This window comes from Mastomys coucha, unplaced genomic scaffold (assembly GCF_008632895.1).
Source record: "Mastomys coucha isolate ucsf_1 unplaced genomic scaffold, UCSF_Mcou_1 pScaffold7, whole genome shotgun sequence".
Lineage (NCBI taxonomy): Eukaryota > Metazoa > Chordata > Mammalia > Rodentia > Muridae > Mastomys > Mastomys coucha.
The window spans coordinates 27,638,480-27,650,930 of NW_022196913.1; the positions used below are offsets into that span (position 1 = coordinate 27,638,480).

General features: G+C 41.5%; 1 long non-coding RNA gene and 4 other non-coding genes across 5 annotated transcripts in view; all 5 read right to left on the reverse strand.

The window, feature by feature from the left end:
- LOC116082060 overlaps nt 1-8,384 on the reverse strand; it is a 12,782-nt gene extending 4,398 nt beyond the window's left edge. Inside the window, exons 1-2 of the long non-coding RNA XR_004115153.1 lie at nt 8,181-8,384; nt 6,937-7,046 (exon numbers count right to left, since the gene is read on the reverse strand). This is a non-coding gene — a long non-coding RNA (uncharacterized LOC116082060). The remainder of the gene's footprint in view (nt 1-6,936; nt 7,047-8,180) is intronic.
- On the reverse strand, nt 235-308 carry Trnai-aau. The gene has a single exon. It is a non-coding gene; the product is annotated as a tRNA-Ile (tRNA).
- Nucleotides 846-917, reverse strand: Trnaa-cgc. Its single transcript has one exon. It is a non-coding gene; the product is annotated as a tRNA-Ala (tRNA).
- A 22-nt stretch (nt 8,385-8,406) lies between the features above and the next one.
- Nucleotides 8,407-8,479, reverse strand: Trnav-cac. Its single transcript has one exon. It is a non-coding gene; the product is annotated as a tRNA-Val (tRNA).
- Nucleotides 8,480-8,985: 506 nt separating this feature from the next.
- On the reverse strand, nt 8,986-9,058 carry Trnar-acg. The gene has a single exon. It is a non-coding gene; the product is annotated as a tRNA-Arg (tRNA).
- Nucleotides 9,059-12,451: the final 3,393 nt, after the last annotated feature.

Genomic DNA, 12,451 nt, shown 5'->3' on the forward strand with positions numbered 1-12,451 from the left:
GAATTCCTTCTATTGTATTTAGACCCAACACACAAGATATCTGACTACCCTACCTCTCCGATATGATGTATTGTGCATTCTTAGGGAAAATGAGTATCTTAAAGGGAGACGGACAAGTTGCAAATGATCGGACGGAAGTTTCAGGAATTTTCACCCATCAGTAGACCTCAGACAATCTGAAATTTTACTCAATTTTCACAAATTGGCAGGAGGACCGGCCAACAAAAGGACATGTGGCCCGTACGGGGATCGAACCCGCGACCTTGGCGTTATTAGCACCACGCTCTAACCAACTGAGCTAACCGGCCAGACACGAAAGGCGGGACACAAAATTCCCATAACAACTTTATTCATCATTCCTTTTCTTGTTCTTGTAGGAATTTGATTATATATTGGGTTATATATCCAGGCAACTGAATTTGCCCTTAACGAACTAGACTTTTTCCTCTTTTCTCAACTGTATACTGATGTTTTTCCTCTAAGACACACGGAATTAAAGACATTTCGTCCGTGTTTCTGCGTTTTCCAGACAATATTCCTTCTGCCCTAAAACATCGGCGGTACACCACAAATAAGCATTCATTCTTAAAAATGAACCTTTTCCCAGAATGCCTCCAATCCCTCATCACTTATGGGGCGTGTTTTTCTACGCTCTTGGATCAATTTATTTAAAGTGATATTAAAATACCTTAAAGAAATCATAGACCCCTTCCTACGAATATGTGGTTCTATTAGCCGCAGTTAAAACAAAAATAGTGTATAAGACAAACGTAGTGCAGGACATAATACATAGTGATTTGATATTTTAAAGTGTAAAATTTAATTTTTCTGGCGCAAAAGAGAACTGGAGATGCCGGGGATCGAACCCGGGGCCTCATACATGCGAAGCATGCGCTCTACCACTGAGCTACATCCCCAGCTGCTATTGCACAGCCTTTGAGACTCTTCCCAGTTTTTGAAATCGCTTTTTTTTTTTCTTACTAAAACTGGGATTTTTAGAATGTTTTTGGTTCTGCTTTCTTTCTTTACAAAACAAAATCCTGAAATGGTAAGAGCGACAGTAGTCACCGGCTTTTCAAATAGGAGAGACCTTTCTAGCCACTGTATAGTCAGTTTACTACCTGTCCCAAAGAAACACCTAAAAATCCAACAAGGAAAAAGAGGCAAGCCTTGGGCCTTCTTGTTTAAAGCTTCTTTCTTCTGCATTTTTTTTCAGATGTAGCTAAAGCCAAGCAATATTAAATAAATAGTTGCTTCTGCCCCTCGTTTCACGTTCACATTTTGTAGCTGAAAGCAATTGTTTTTCCCTTACAAGCTCCCACAATAGATCCACTTACTTTTTAAAATCTTTGTTGTTGTTGTTGTTGTTGTTGTTGTTTGTTTGTTTGTTTGTTTTGGAGACAAGGTTTCTCTGTGTATCCCTGGCTGTCCTGGAACTAACTCTGTAGACCAGGATGGTGTTGAACTCAGAAATCTGCCTGCTTCTGCCTCCCAAGTGCCAGGATTAAAGGTGTGCGCCACCACTCCCCGGAGATCCACTTACTTTTGAAAGTGGTTTTGCTTGGGCCCAAATGTGAAATGTTGATATTGATCTGGGAAGTCTAGGAATAGACTGTGAGTATTACTAGAATACAATAAATATATACACTACACTACACACACACACACACACCCCTGAGGGGCACATCTGCAGCAGAGCCTAATGGTCATCCTCAGCTCCCTGAGGCAGACAGTTTATGTACTAGTGGCAATGGACTAAACAAATAGACATATTACCAGTTTTCACCATTCTCTTGACTTCTAAACCTGTGTGTTTATTTGCTTGGTTGTTTTCAAACACAGAAAACTCAACTACTGCGAACAATTCATTGTTGGGAGACAGTTCTCTGTGGGTTTCATGCCTTCATTTATGTTTTGCTACTGACAAATTGACTTCCCTTTATTTCAGATTATTTTCAAGAATAGCTTTAGAAAATGGTGTCTCCAGTGCAATGAGCCGTCACACTTACTTCTTACCCTGTAAGGAAGGGGATTAAGGGGATTACTAATTCTGTAGTTCACTCCCCAAACACATCTCCACTGCATTGCAGGGTCTCAGAGCCCTGTTATTGTTTTCCTCTTATGAACTGGAGCCCAGGAACCACAGTACAAGCGCTGATACTCTGGCTATCACTACTAACTGTTTCTTGCTCTTCCCTTCTGCCATATTGAACTTGAGGGTGAAACAGGTCGCCAGTCTTGGCTGCTCCCGTTTGCCCACGGAGTCATCTCAGTGACCCTGGGTTGCTGCCTTAGTCAGAGTTTCTATTCCTGCACAAACACCATGACTAAGACGCAAGTTGGGGAGGAAATGGTTTACTCAGCTTACTTCCACACTGCTGTTGATCACCAGAGGGAGCCAGGACTGGAACTCAAGCAGGTCAGGAAGCAGGAGCTGATGCAGAAGCCATGGAAGGATGTTCCTTACTGACTTGCTTCCCCTGGCTTGCTCAGCCTGCTCTCTTATAGAACAAAAAGACTTCCAGCCCAGGGATGGCACCACCCAAAAGGGGCCCTACCCCCTTGATCACTAATTGAGAAAATGCCCCACAGCTGGATCTCATGGAGGCACTTCCCCAACTGAAGCTCTCTTCTCTGTGATTACATTGGCCTGTGTCAAGTTGGCACACAAAACCAGCCAGTACAGTTGCATTCTTTGAAACAAGGTCCCACGTAACCGAGGCTGGCCTCTAACTCACAATATAATGGACACTGGTCTGGATCAGGATCTTGCTAAAGTCCCTTCCTGAGTGCTGTTGTTCGAGGCCTGTGGCTTCTACCCTAGGCCATCAGAAGATGGCATGAATTCCCTGAAACTGGAGCTAAAGACAATTGTGAGTCACCGTGTGGGTGCTGGGAAATTGAATGCAAATCCTCTGTAAGAGCAGCTAGTGCCCCTTAAACTATATTTTATCATTTCATCTTCATCTAAAATGGGCAGCTGTTCCACCTCATCCTAGACAGGTCTGACTCATTGGCCAGAATAAAGCAATCTATTTACTGTTAGGAAATCTCTTCTGGTGCCTCCCTCCCTCTGAATTCAACCATTCAAGAACCAACACAAAGATTCTGTGAAATCCAAATATCATATTTCCTAATCTGAAATTCCATGTGAGGGTTTTTTTTTGTTTGTTTGTTTTTTTGTTTTTTGGAACTGGCTTTGCCTAGGCCTATGGATTTCCCATAGACCTTTGCTTCTTAAAAAAAAAAAAAAAAAAAAAAAAAAAAAAAAAAAAAAGGAGGGGGACCCACAGGAAGGGGTTGACAAAAAAAAAATAGTAATTTCTAGTTAGCAAAGGAATTGATTTGATCATTGTACCACTGAACTCAAACTTGCTGTGGACTTGAGATCCTTCTGCTTTCGCCTCCCGGTCTGGGATCACAGGCATGTTCCACCCTGTGCATGTCTTATGACAAGCTCTTTCACAGAGCTACAACCCCATGCCTGCCACCCACTGACTCTTAAGTTTTTTCTAACTCCAGCTTAATTGTTGCAAAGGTAATATAAAGAGAAGCCTGCAAGTTTCCTTCTGATATGGGATTGTTCTAGAAACCAGAGTACAATCAAGGATGTCTTCACTTTTGCTTGTGTAAAAGCCTCTCCTCCAATGGAATGGCTCCTCCTCTGCACCAGGAACCGAACCCTTGACTCCTGTTTCTGGAGAGGGAAAAGCCCTGTATAGTTCTGGCATGGAATCAAAGCTCCCAGTGTTTATCAAGAATTACTCCCGAAGAGCATGCCTTCCTCTGGAAAGCTTCCCCAAGCCTGTCTCTTCGAAAGTTCCAGACTCACCTCCCTGATTGAACTATGTGCTCTGTGCTATCTTAAGGGCCATGCCTAAGTGTCTACAGGATTGGGCTAAACTACAGTTGATCTCTGTTTCCCCGTGGACCTGCCCAGCACAGCTTCTATTGCTACCATGGGTGTCTTGATGATTGACTGAGCACACAGCATTACAGAGACACTTGACTATTTCTCTCACCATCTGTCCTGTGCTTACAATTTCCTAAAGGAAGGCAGGGTAGCCTGAAGTGTACAGAGAACATTCCAGCACTGCAGTTAGATCTAATCATGCGGTTCATTTCATCCTAGTCACCAGGACAGAGACAGAGACAGAGAGAGAGACAGAGACAGAGAGACAGAGACAGACAGAGAGAGAGAGAGAGACAGACACACAGAGAGAGAGAGGGACAGACAGACAGAGACAGAGACAGGAAAGGCGATCTTGAGAGTTTCTATACCAGCAGAAACTCTGAAGGATGGAGACATTAGACAGTATTGTTAGTCACAGTGTGTAACTCCATATATGCATGTATGAATATACAAAGATCATATTCCTGAAGTGGGAGCTGGGAAGGAATACGTTCACTGTCCTACAGCACAGAGAACTGTGGTTGGCAACTAACTGAATATTTCTTTCTTTTTTTTGGTTTTTCAGAGACAGGATTTCTCTGTATAGTCCTGGCTGTCCTGGAACTCACTCTATAGCCCTGGCTGTCACTCTGTAGAACAGGCTGGCCTCGAACTCAAAAATCCATCTGCCTCTGCCTCCCAAGTGCTGGGATTAAAGGCATGCGCCACCACCGCCCAGCTGAATATTTCAAAGAAGCTGGTAGAAAAGATTTTAAGTGTTAACATAAACGACAGACATCTGAAGTAATCAATACCAATCATATTACTAGGCATTGTACACACACATTAAAATCTTCCCCTGTACTGAACAAATATGTACAATAATGTATTAATTAAAAATAAAACTTTTTAAAAAGTAATATTCTCGAAGTGGGAATTTTAAACTAGTCTGTTCAGGATTTTGATTATCTCAGGAGCTCGTCCTATCTGTAAATTCATAAATAGCAGCCTGTTTTATTTCTACTTTGAGTGTTTGAAGTGAGTCATACTGAGTATCCAGTGCTTTGCCTGATCCTGAGGCATTGGCCCTGGAGAAGGAGAAACACTTTATGCATTTGTCTCTGTGCTTGGCTGCCACACCTTTCTTCTGCTGACACAGCTGTTGTGACCCCAGTAAATTACATCCCTCCTTTCAGAACACCTCATCCTCCAAGGGCTTCCTCATTGCCTCTTAATGACCACCAGACACCCTTTCTGCTTCAAGACAGAAGCAACCAGCAGCCCCCCATCCACTAGGACACAGTAACTAGAAATATACCAAATAGAACAACATTAAATAATAAAAAGTCCCTGGAAATATTATTCACAGGTATTCACAAAAAAATATAAAATTTTATAGAAAGACATTCAAATATTTACTCAAATAAAGAACTATTCCATGTTTACAGACTGGAAGATTCAGCATTATAAAGAATTATATAACCTACCAAATTGATCTATAAACTCAATACAAATCCAATAAAAACTCTACCATGTCTTATGACTAGAATTGCCAAGACATTTATGAGGAAGAAAAAGTTAATACTGAGATTGGCTAGCACTATGACAAAAGGCAGAGGCATCTTGTTTTTTATTGTTACAACCATTTCTATTGCTGTGGTCATTAGATAACAGTGCCACAGGATTAGGCAAATGGACCACTAAGAAGATGGGAACAATCAGAGGCCTACTACCTACACTTACACAGAACTAAGACTAGGAAAGAGCTAGGATGCAGGCTGGGGAAAAAAAGATGGACTCGTGAGTAAAATGGTACTATGACTATATACTCTTAGCAGCAGTTTTAATTGAATTTCTCTCTCTCTCTTTTCATAAAACTCAGTTCAGGGCAGACTAAAGGTAAGTGTAAAAAGCAAAACTCTAAACTTACAGGGCAGTAAAGATTATGCTTAAATTCTGGGTATAAAATATTCCCTCCTCCTTCAGCAAGCCCACGTATATCTAGCTTTATTTTTCAAATACAGATATTCACAGTAGGACGTGGGGGTGGTGGGCAACACTTTGTAACACCGTTCCCAAGCTCCTTTCTCCAAAACTTCACTGTAGAAGTCAGCAAAGGGTTTCGTTGCTGCTGTGAAAAGGAAGTCACAGAAGTGAATGTGTCTCAGAAATCATACAAGAGCTTTTCAAGAGCAACTCAGACAAGGAAATGAACTAACACGATGATTCTACACAGACTTATTGGCAAAAGGAAAGCAGGAAGCTTTTGTCTTTGGAATGGCAGCTTGATGATATCATAGAAAACCCAATTATTGTTACTTGAGGCAGTCATGCCTGTGAAGTTTTGTTCCTGTTCTGTAATGATTCTCTGTCAAAGTTCCTAAAGTGGGAATGAATATCTGAGAACCTTTCTTGGGAGCCAGCGATCATATAAAATCCAGACAGAAAAACCCCATTTCCATCATTTCAATTCATCTTCTGAGATACACTCAGTGGTACCCCCACTCCCAAATCAAGTGTCCTTATGTACAAATAATGTAACTTCAAAAAGAAATAAAATTCTACAATTAAAGAAAAAATTTGATTTTAAAAAATAGTTATTTTAGGGAGCTGGAGACATGGCTAAGCCGTAAAGAGCACTGACTGATCTACCAGACACTTGAATTCAATTCCCAGCAAACACATGGCTCACAATCATCTGTGATGGGACCCAATGCCCTGTTCTGGTGTGCTTAAAGACAACGACAGTGTACTCACATACATAAAGTGAGTGATTTTAACAGCAGGGTCACTAGCAGCACACACCGTTTTCCTCGGCATCTCCAGTGTCGTCCTCTCCCTGGGACTGAACTGTGGCAGCGCCCTGAGTTCTACAGGACGGCTCCAGCATTTGCTTTGCCTTTCCTCCCTCTTCTAAGAGAAGATAGCTTTTCTCCCTTCTTTTCGGGGACCTATTTTTTCTTTTTCTGGCCTGGTGACCTTCCTTGTTGGTGACTGACAGACAGCCACGCATCCCCTCTGGGGTTTAGCCTTCTTTGCTTTACCGTTCTTGGCATCTCCATTTGCTTTCCTCTTCCTTGTGGTGGGAACCGTACTTGGCTGTTAGCTCGCCAGTGGATGCTTCTGTCTCTCTCACACACTCCTGAGAAGAGTTCTTTAACAAGACACAAAACACATTAAGACACCAAGGAATTCGTGTGTTTAACATTTAGAAATAAAATTAAAATTAATAACATGCATATTAAATAAAATATTATGAAATAACCCTCCTTCCTAATCCTCTTAGATATGAATAAGATATGAATAAGATACTGTCAAAACTGGGAGCTACACCTCCCCCCAGGCCTTGGAGGCCTAATGGCCTATGCCCCAGACTAAGTCAAATAAATTCTCTTTCCCTTAAGTTGCTTCTTCACAGGTATACAGTCACTGCAATAAGAAAAGTAGCTAATAATTCATAAGGTAACATAATATTTCCTGGGGTTGTTTAAAAAGTTTAGATTCAGGCTATCAATTTGTATTCTTTATTGATTGTTGTATCCTATTTCTGATTATAGCAGACCTAGATCCATTTTTTATCGTATTTCAGGTTAAAGCAATTATCAAAATTAGCAAAGATATTTGTGATTAGGCCAATTTTGAGGTCTTGTGCGGTTTTCTTGTTTTGTTTTTTGTTTTCGCAGCAAGTCTGTCTGGCTCAGGTGCCCACGGACTTAATCCCATCTTCTCCAACACTCTCGCCCCCCCCCCCCCCCCCCCCGCCCTCCAAGTCTCTAGCAAATGAGTAGTACAAGGCACCGAGTTACCAGTTTTGCTTCCCTGATGGGAGGTTGTTCTGATCTTTCTCCATCCCTGGGAACTCTGCACCTCCTCGGGGTCCTAGTTGTCTATTCCTAAACTTGGGGAATCTACCCTCATTTTTGGTTTGTTTTAGACAGTTTCACTCTGTAGTCTAGGGTGGCCTTGCACTCACAGCAATCCTCCTGCCTCAGCCTCCCAAATGTTCCCGGTGTGAGCCACCCCTCCAAGCTGCTTTTCTTTTTGGCTAGGGGAGAAGGACGACGTGAGGAGAGGTCGGGTCCTCCAGACTCCCCGCGGCCGAGCCCAGGGCATCCCAGCCAAACGCCCACTCGGCTCGCTCTTCCCCGTCCTCCCGGTAGAAGGGCAGGCGATGGCCTTTCCCAGATCCCGCCTTCACGAGAACATGTGTGGGAAAGCCAGGACTTCTTTTTCGGTTCCCCGCCGCGGATGAGCGGAGGTCACGACGCCGAGGCCTTCAGGTTCTCACCTGGAGCCGCTCCAGGCTGAGGACCAGCTAGCCGAGCAGGGACCGGAAGAAGCCGCCATCGTGCGTTTCCGGCCGCTCTTGTGATGAGGATGAAGATTCTCAACCCCTGAAAGGCATAGGATCAGTTGTGGGAAATGACGCTTCAGACTGCACTCTGGAACGAAACGGTATAACTGAAGAAAATAACATAGAATTATATATATTTCACGCATAAAATGAACACAACTGTTTCCGCCCGGTTTCGAACCGGGGACCTTTCGCGTGTGAGGCGAACGTGATAACCACTACACTACGGAAACTTGTTGGGTTAAGCTTTTCGTATTGTTAATTAGTTTCTGTTGCTCTCATGGCGACCTGCAAAGGTATCTATTGCATTTAAATCTAAGAAACAGGACTAAAAGCAAACCCAGAAACTCATAATTGAGACTTGAAACTACATTATCATTGTACAAACGTCTGAATAGGAAGGAGTAAGACAAAATTCAGTAGTTTCTCCAAATTACCCCTGTTATTAAAATCAATCGCTCTAAATAGATTTTAATGGCTTAAGGGGTTACTTCAAAATCATCCTACAGCAAATATGGACAGGCGAGTCATCACGGCTCCGCATATACGTTGATGTCGCCATATATGAATTCCAACAGAACTGGTTACAGAATAAGAGTCTCAAAACACAACGACAATAAGAGTGATGGTCTCGGTGTGATCTTTTTGTTCCTTGTTCTGTTTTGTTACGGGCAAATTCAGACATGAATGGATTTTCTTCATTAAATTTCCATGAAAGCAAGAAAGAAAAGGTACACTTCGAGCCAGCCAGGAGTCGAACCTGGAATCTTCTGATCCGTAGTCAGACGCGTTATCCATTGCGCCACTGGCCCTGTACACGTAGCCTCCTGGGTGGGGCAACTACTTTATTTCGAGGCTTAAAATTGTGTTCCCTTCCAGATTTAGTTCAGTTTAGGATGATATATTTTAGATTCTCTTTTATTTTTACTCCTTTTAGGTTTGTTTCTGCCCCCCCCAATCAAAAACGGTGGTAAGAGACGTCCCTGTGTCACCTTTCTGTTCATGCTTTCATTCATTCAACCATTCTTGCTGGATGCTCTAGAACATAATGTGGTAGTTCTGATACAAACATTAAAGCTCTAAATAAAACTTTGATGGATTTAGAAGAAAAATAATACAAAAAGAAAAGGAAAGTAGAACATGGTTATGGCATCCTCTGATATTTTTTCTTGTCTCCTTGTAGGTTGTTTAACCTCCAACCCCAAACAAGATCTCAACAGGCAGTCTCACTGCACATCTCAACATGATGCCTTTATGAGAATATGTCAATTCTGGTACATATTTGGTTACTTTCTAAGCAAAAATGGTTTTCATATGTGTGTTTCAGTCTTTCTATATTTTTGAAAAGGCATCTCTATTCTCAGGCACTGTAAATAAACCAAGGGCTGTTGAATAGAACTTAATTGCTTGATGTTAAGACTGTACATGTTGAGATCAGAAAACTAGTTTTGGGGCATATAGTTTCAACAACCCTTAATGTGCACGTGTGTCTGTTTTCTACATCTAAGCTTTAATGGGAGCCTACTTAACACTTCCCCTCAAAAATAGGGCTCCTTGTCATCAGGTTTTGTACACAGACTCGGAAGGCTATTTGGTGATTTTCCACTCCATCGCAGAATGATGCTATTATCTATAAAGAAAGAAGAAAATTAAAATATCTCAAAAAGAAATCAATTACATTGAAGTAGGTCACCAACACAAAGCATCTCTCTACCTGAGACTCTGTCTCCAACCAACCAAGAAAAAAAAGCATACACTTTTATGTGCTTGGATTTCTAGTAATGAAGCAAAATCTGGTGCCTCCAAGTCCTTTCACGCACAGAAATAGAGCCAGAACCTGGGGGCATCTCTAAAAGTTCATTCCGTCTGTCCAGAGCTTGCTTCCTAAGTTAGGTTAATCTTGACCTTTTTTCTCCCCAGCTGATTAATGTTGGACTTGTAACAGCCTCTCTTATGAGTTTGTGTTGGTGACCTACGTCAATGTAATTGATTTCTTTTTGAGATATTTTAATTTTCTTCTTTCTTTATAGATAATAGCATCATTCTGCGATGGAGTGGAAAATCACCAAATAGCCTTCCGAGTCTGTGTACAAAACCTGATGACAAGGAGCCCTATTTTTGAGGGGAAGTGTTAAGTAGGCTCCCATTAAAGCTTAGATGTAGAAAACAGACACACGTGCACATTAAGGGTTGTTGAAACTATATGCCCCAAAACTAGTTTTCTGATCTCAACATGTACAGTCTTACCCATGGCTGGCTGCTCTGTTCACACGTCCTGTTCTCTTGTCTTTAATCTATAAAAAACTTCCTTCATTTCTCAATGTTTGAAAGTCTTATTTGGTTGCCTCAATTTACTAAGCCATGTCCACTGCAAGGTATTATTTCACTTTATTTGAGATGTGTGTTTGTGTGTGTGTGTTTGAGAGAGAGAGAGAGAGAGAGAGAGAGAGAGAGAGAGAGAGAGAGCAGAGAGAGAGCAGAGAGAGAGAGAGATCCAGCTTCTTCTAGTTAGTGACTGTATTAGGCAGAGAAACCAAATGCAGAAGAAAATAGAATCAGTAGAAGACTACATTATTAACTGCCTTACATGTTTGACAGGATTACAACTTATGCAGCTATTCTACTGAATAGCTTGGACTCTAAGTGGATCCACTATGTCCTGCTACATCAATGTTTAATTATATAATTGGGCATTACAGTCTGGCCAAGCTGACATATTAAGCCATCACTGCAATGAACTCTCTCCTTCTGAGTCTCATTGTATTGTTCTTTGGTTTTGCTCCAAGGCATAAGGAAAACTCCTCTCTCCCTCTCCTCTTTTCTTTAATGTGAACAGTGTGTGACACAGAGCTCTAGCCTGTCTTCAGTCTCAGATGTGTGGAGCAGAGTCATCATGAGGTTTCTATGAACCTCCCTTCCTAGTCATAGTGGAAGCTGCATGGGAATAACACTCACTCTCATATTTCTGTTGCTTGCTGGTTGGTTTTGATTTTTTGTGACAGGGTCTCCTGTTGCAAGGCTGACCTCATGGTCTCTACAGCTGAAGCTGACCTTGACTTCTCACCCTCCGGCCTTCACTTCCTAAGTGCTAAAAATAGAGGTATGAGCCCGGCTCACACACATCTGTAAAGGATTGATCAGGGTTTTGTTATCTTATAGATATTGCATGCAAATGTCACCAACTTCAGTCAAAGGAGAAATACCAACCAAATACAATGTTTGGTTGGTTGTCTAGCATCTATCACAATTTAGTCAAAGCTATAGTGTGTGACTGAGCCTTTGAACACACCATTAGCAATATGATGGCTAACTGTAAGATTAAAATGCAGGGGTTGGAAAGATGATTCAACCGTTGAGTTCTGTTCTTTCAAAAGACCTGAGTTCAGTTCCCAAGTTAGGCAGTCAGTTAGCTACTGCCTGTAAGCTCCAGCTCCAGGGGATTTAACTCCCCCCTTCCAGACTCTTCAAGCTCCAGCTTTCAGACAAGCACGTGCATACATGCACCCACACTACACACACACACTACACACACACACACACTTAAAAGAAATAGGTGCTTAAGTCATAGAGTCTGTAGATCATAAATACTGAGTTCAGAGATCATAAATTTTCTATTGAAAGTGAGAACTCTAGTATCCACAGCTCTCACTGTGCCCTTCTCTTGTCATCCAATGGCTGTCTGTGTCAGTTTGACAAATCCTTCAACTGTGGACCAACTGTCGACAGTTTAGAAATATTGAAATGTTGAATTTAGCATTATTGCTGGGACGATAGGTCTTAGGAAACCCAACCAGTTGTTTAATTTGTGAAGTTACTTTCACAACTATGACAACAATTTGTAAACTTGTTTGAATTGTACTTCAAGGATGATTTTATTTTAACAGAGGACTGAGTAAGTTGGAAGCAGGAACAAATACACAGCACCAGGTACAGTACAGAAATTTTGCCAATGCTCTTTACTGGACCATGGGCTGTTAATTATCGAGTCTTGAATTTTTTAAGGCTTGAATCTGAAATTCTTTTCATTAATTTTAGACCCAAGAAGGAGGTAGATGAAACCTAAATTTACAGGGGGAAAAAGGTAGGAACGGTTAAAGGATGATCAAAATCTTTTTTTTTTCTTTTTTCTTTTTTTCTTTTTCTTTTTCTTCTTTTTTTCTTTTTTTTTCTTTTTTCTTTTTTTCTTTTTCTTTTTCTTTTTTTTT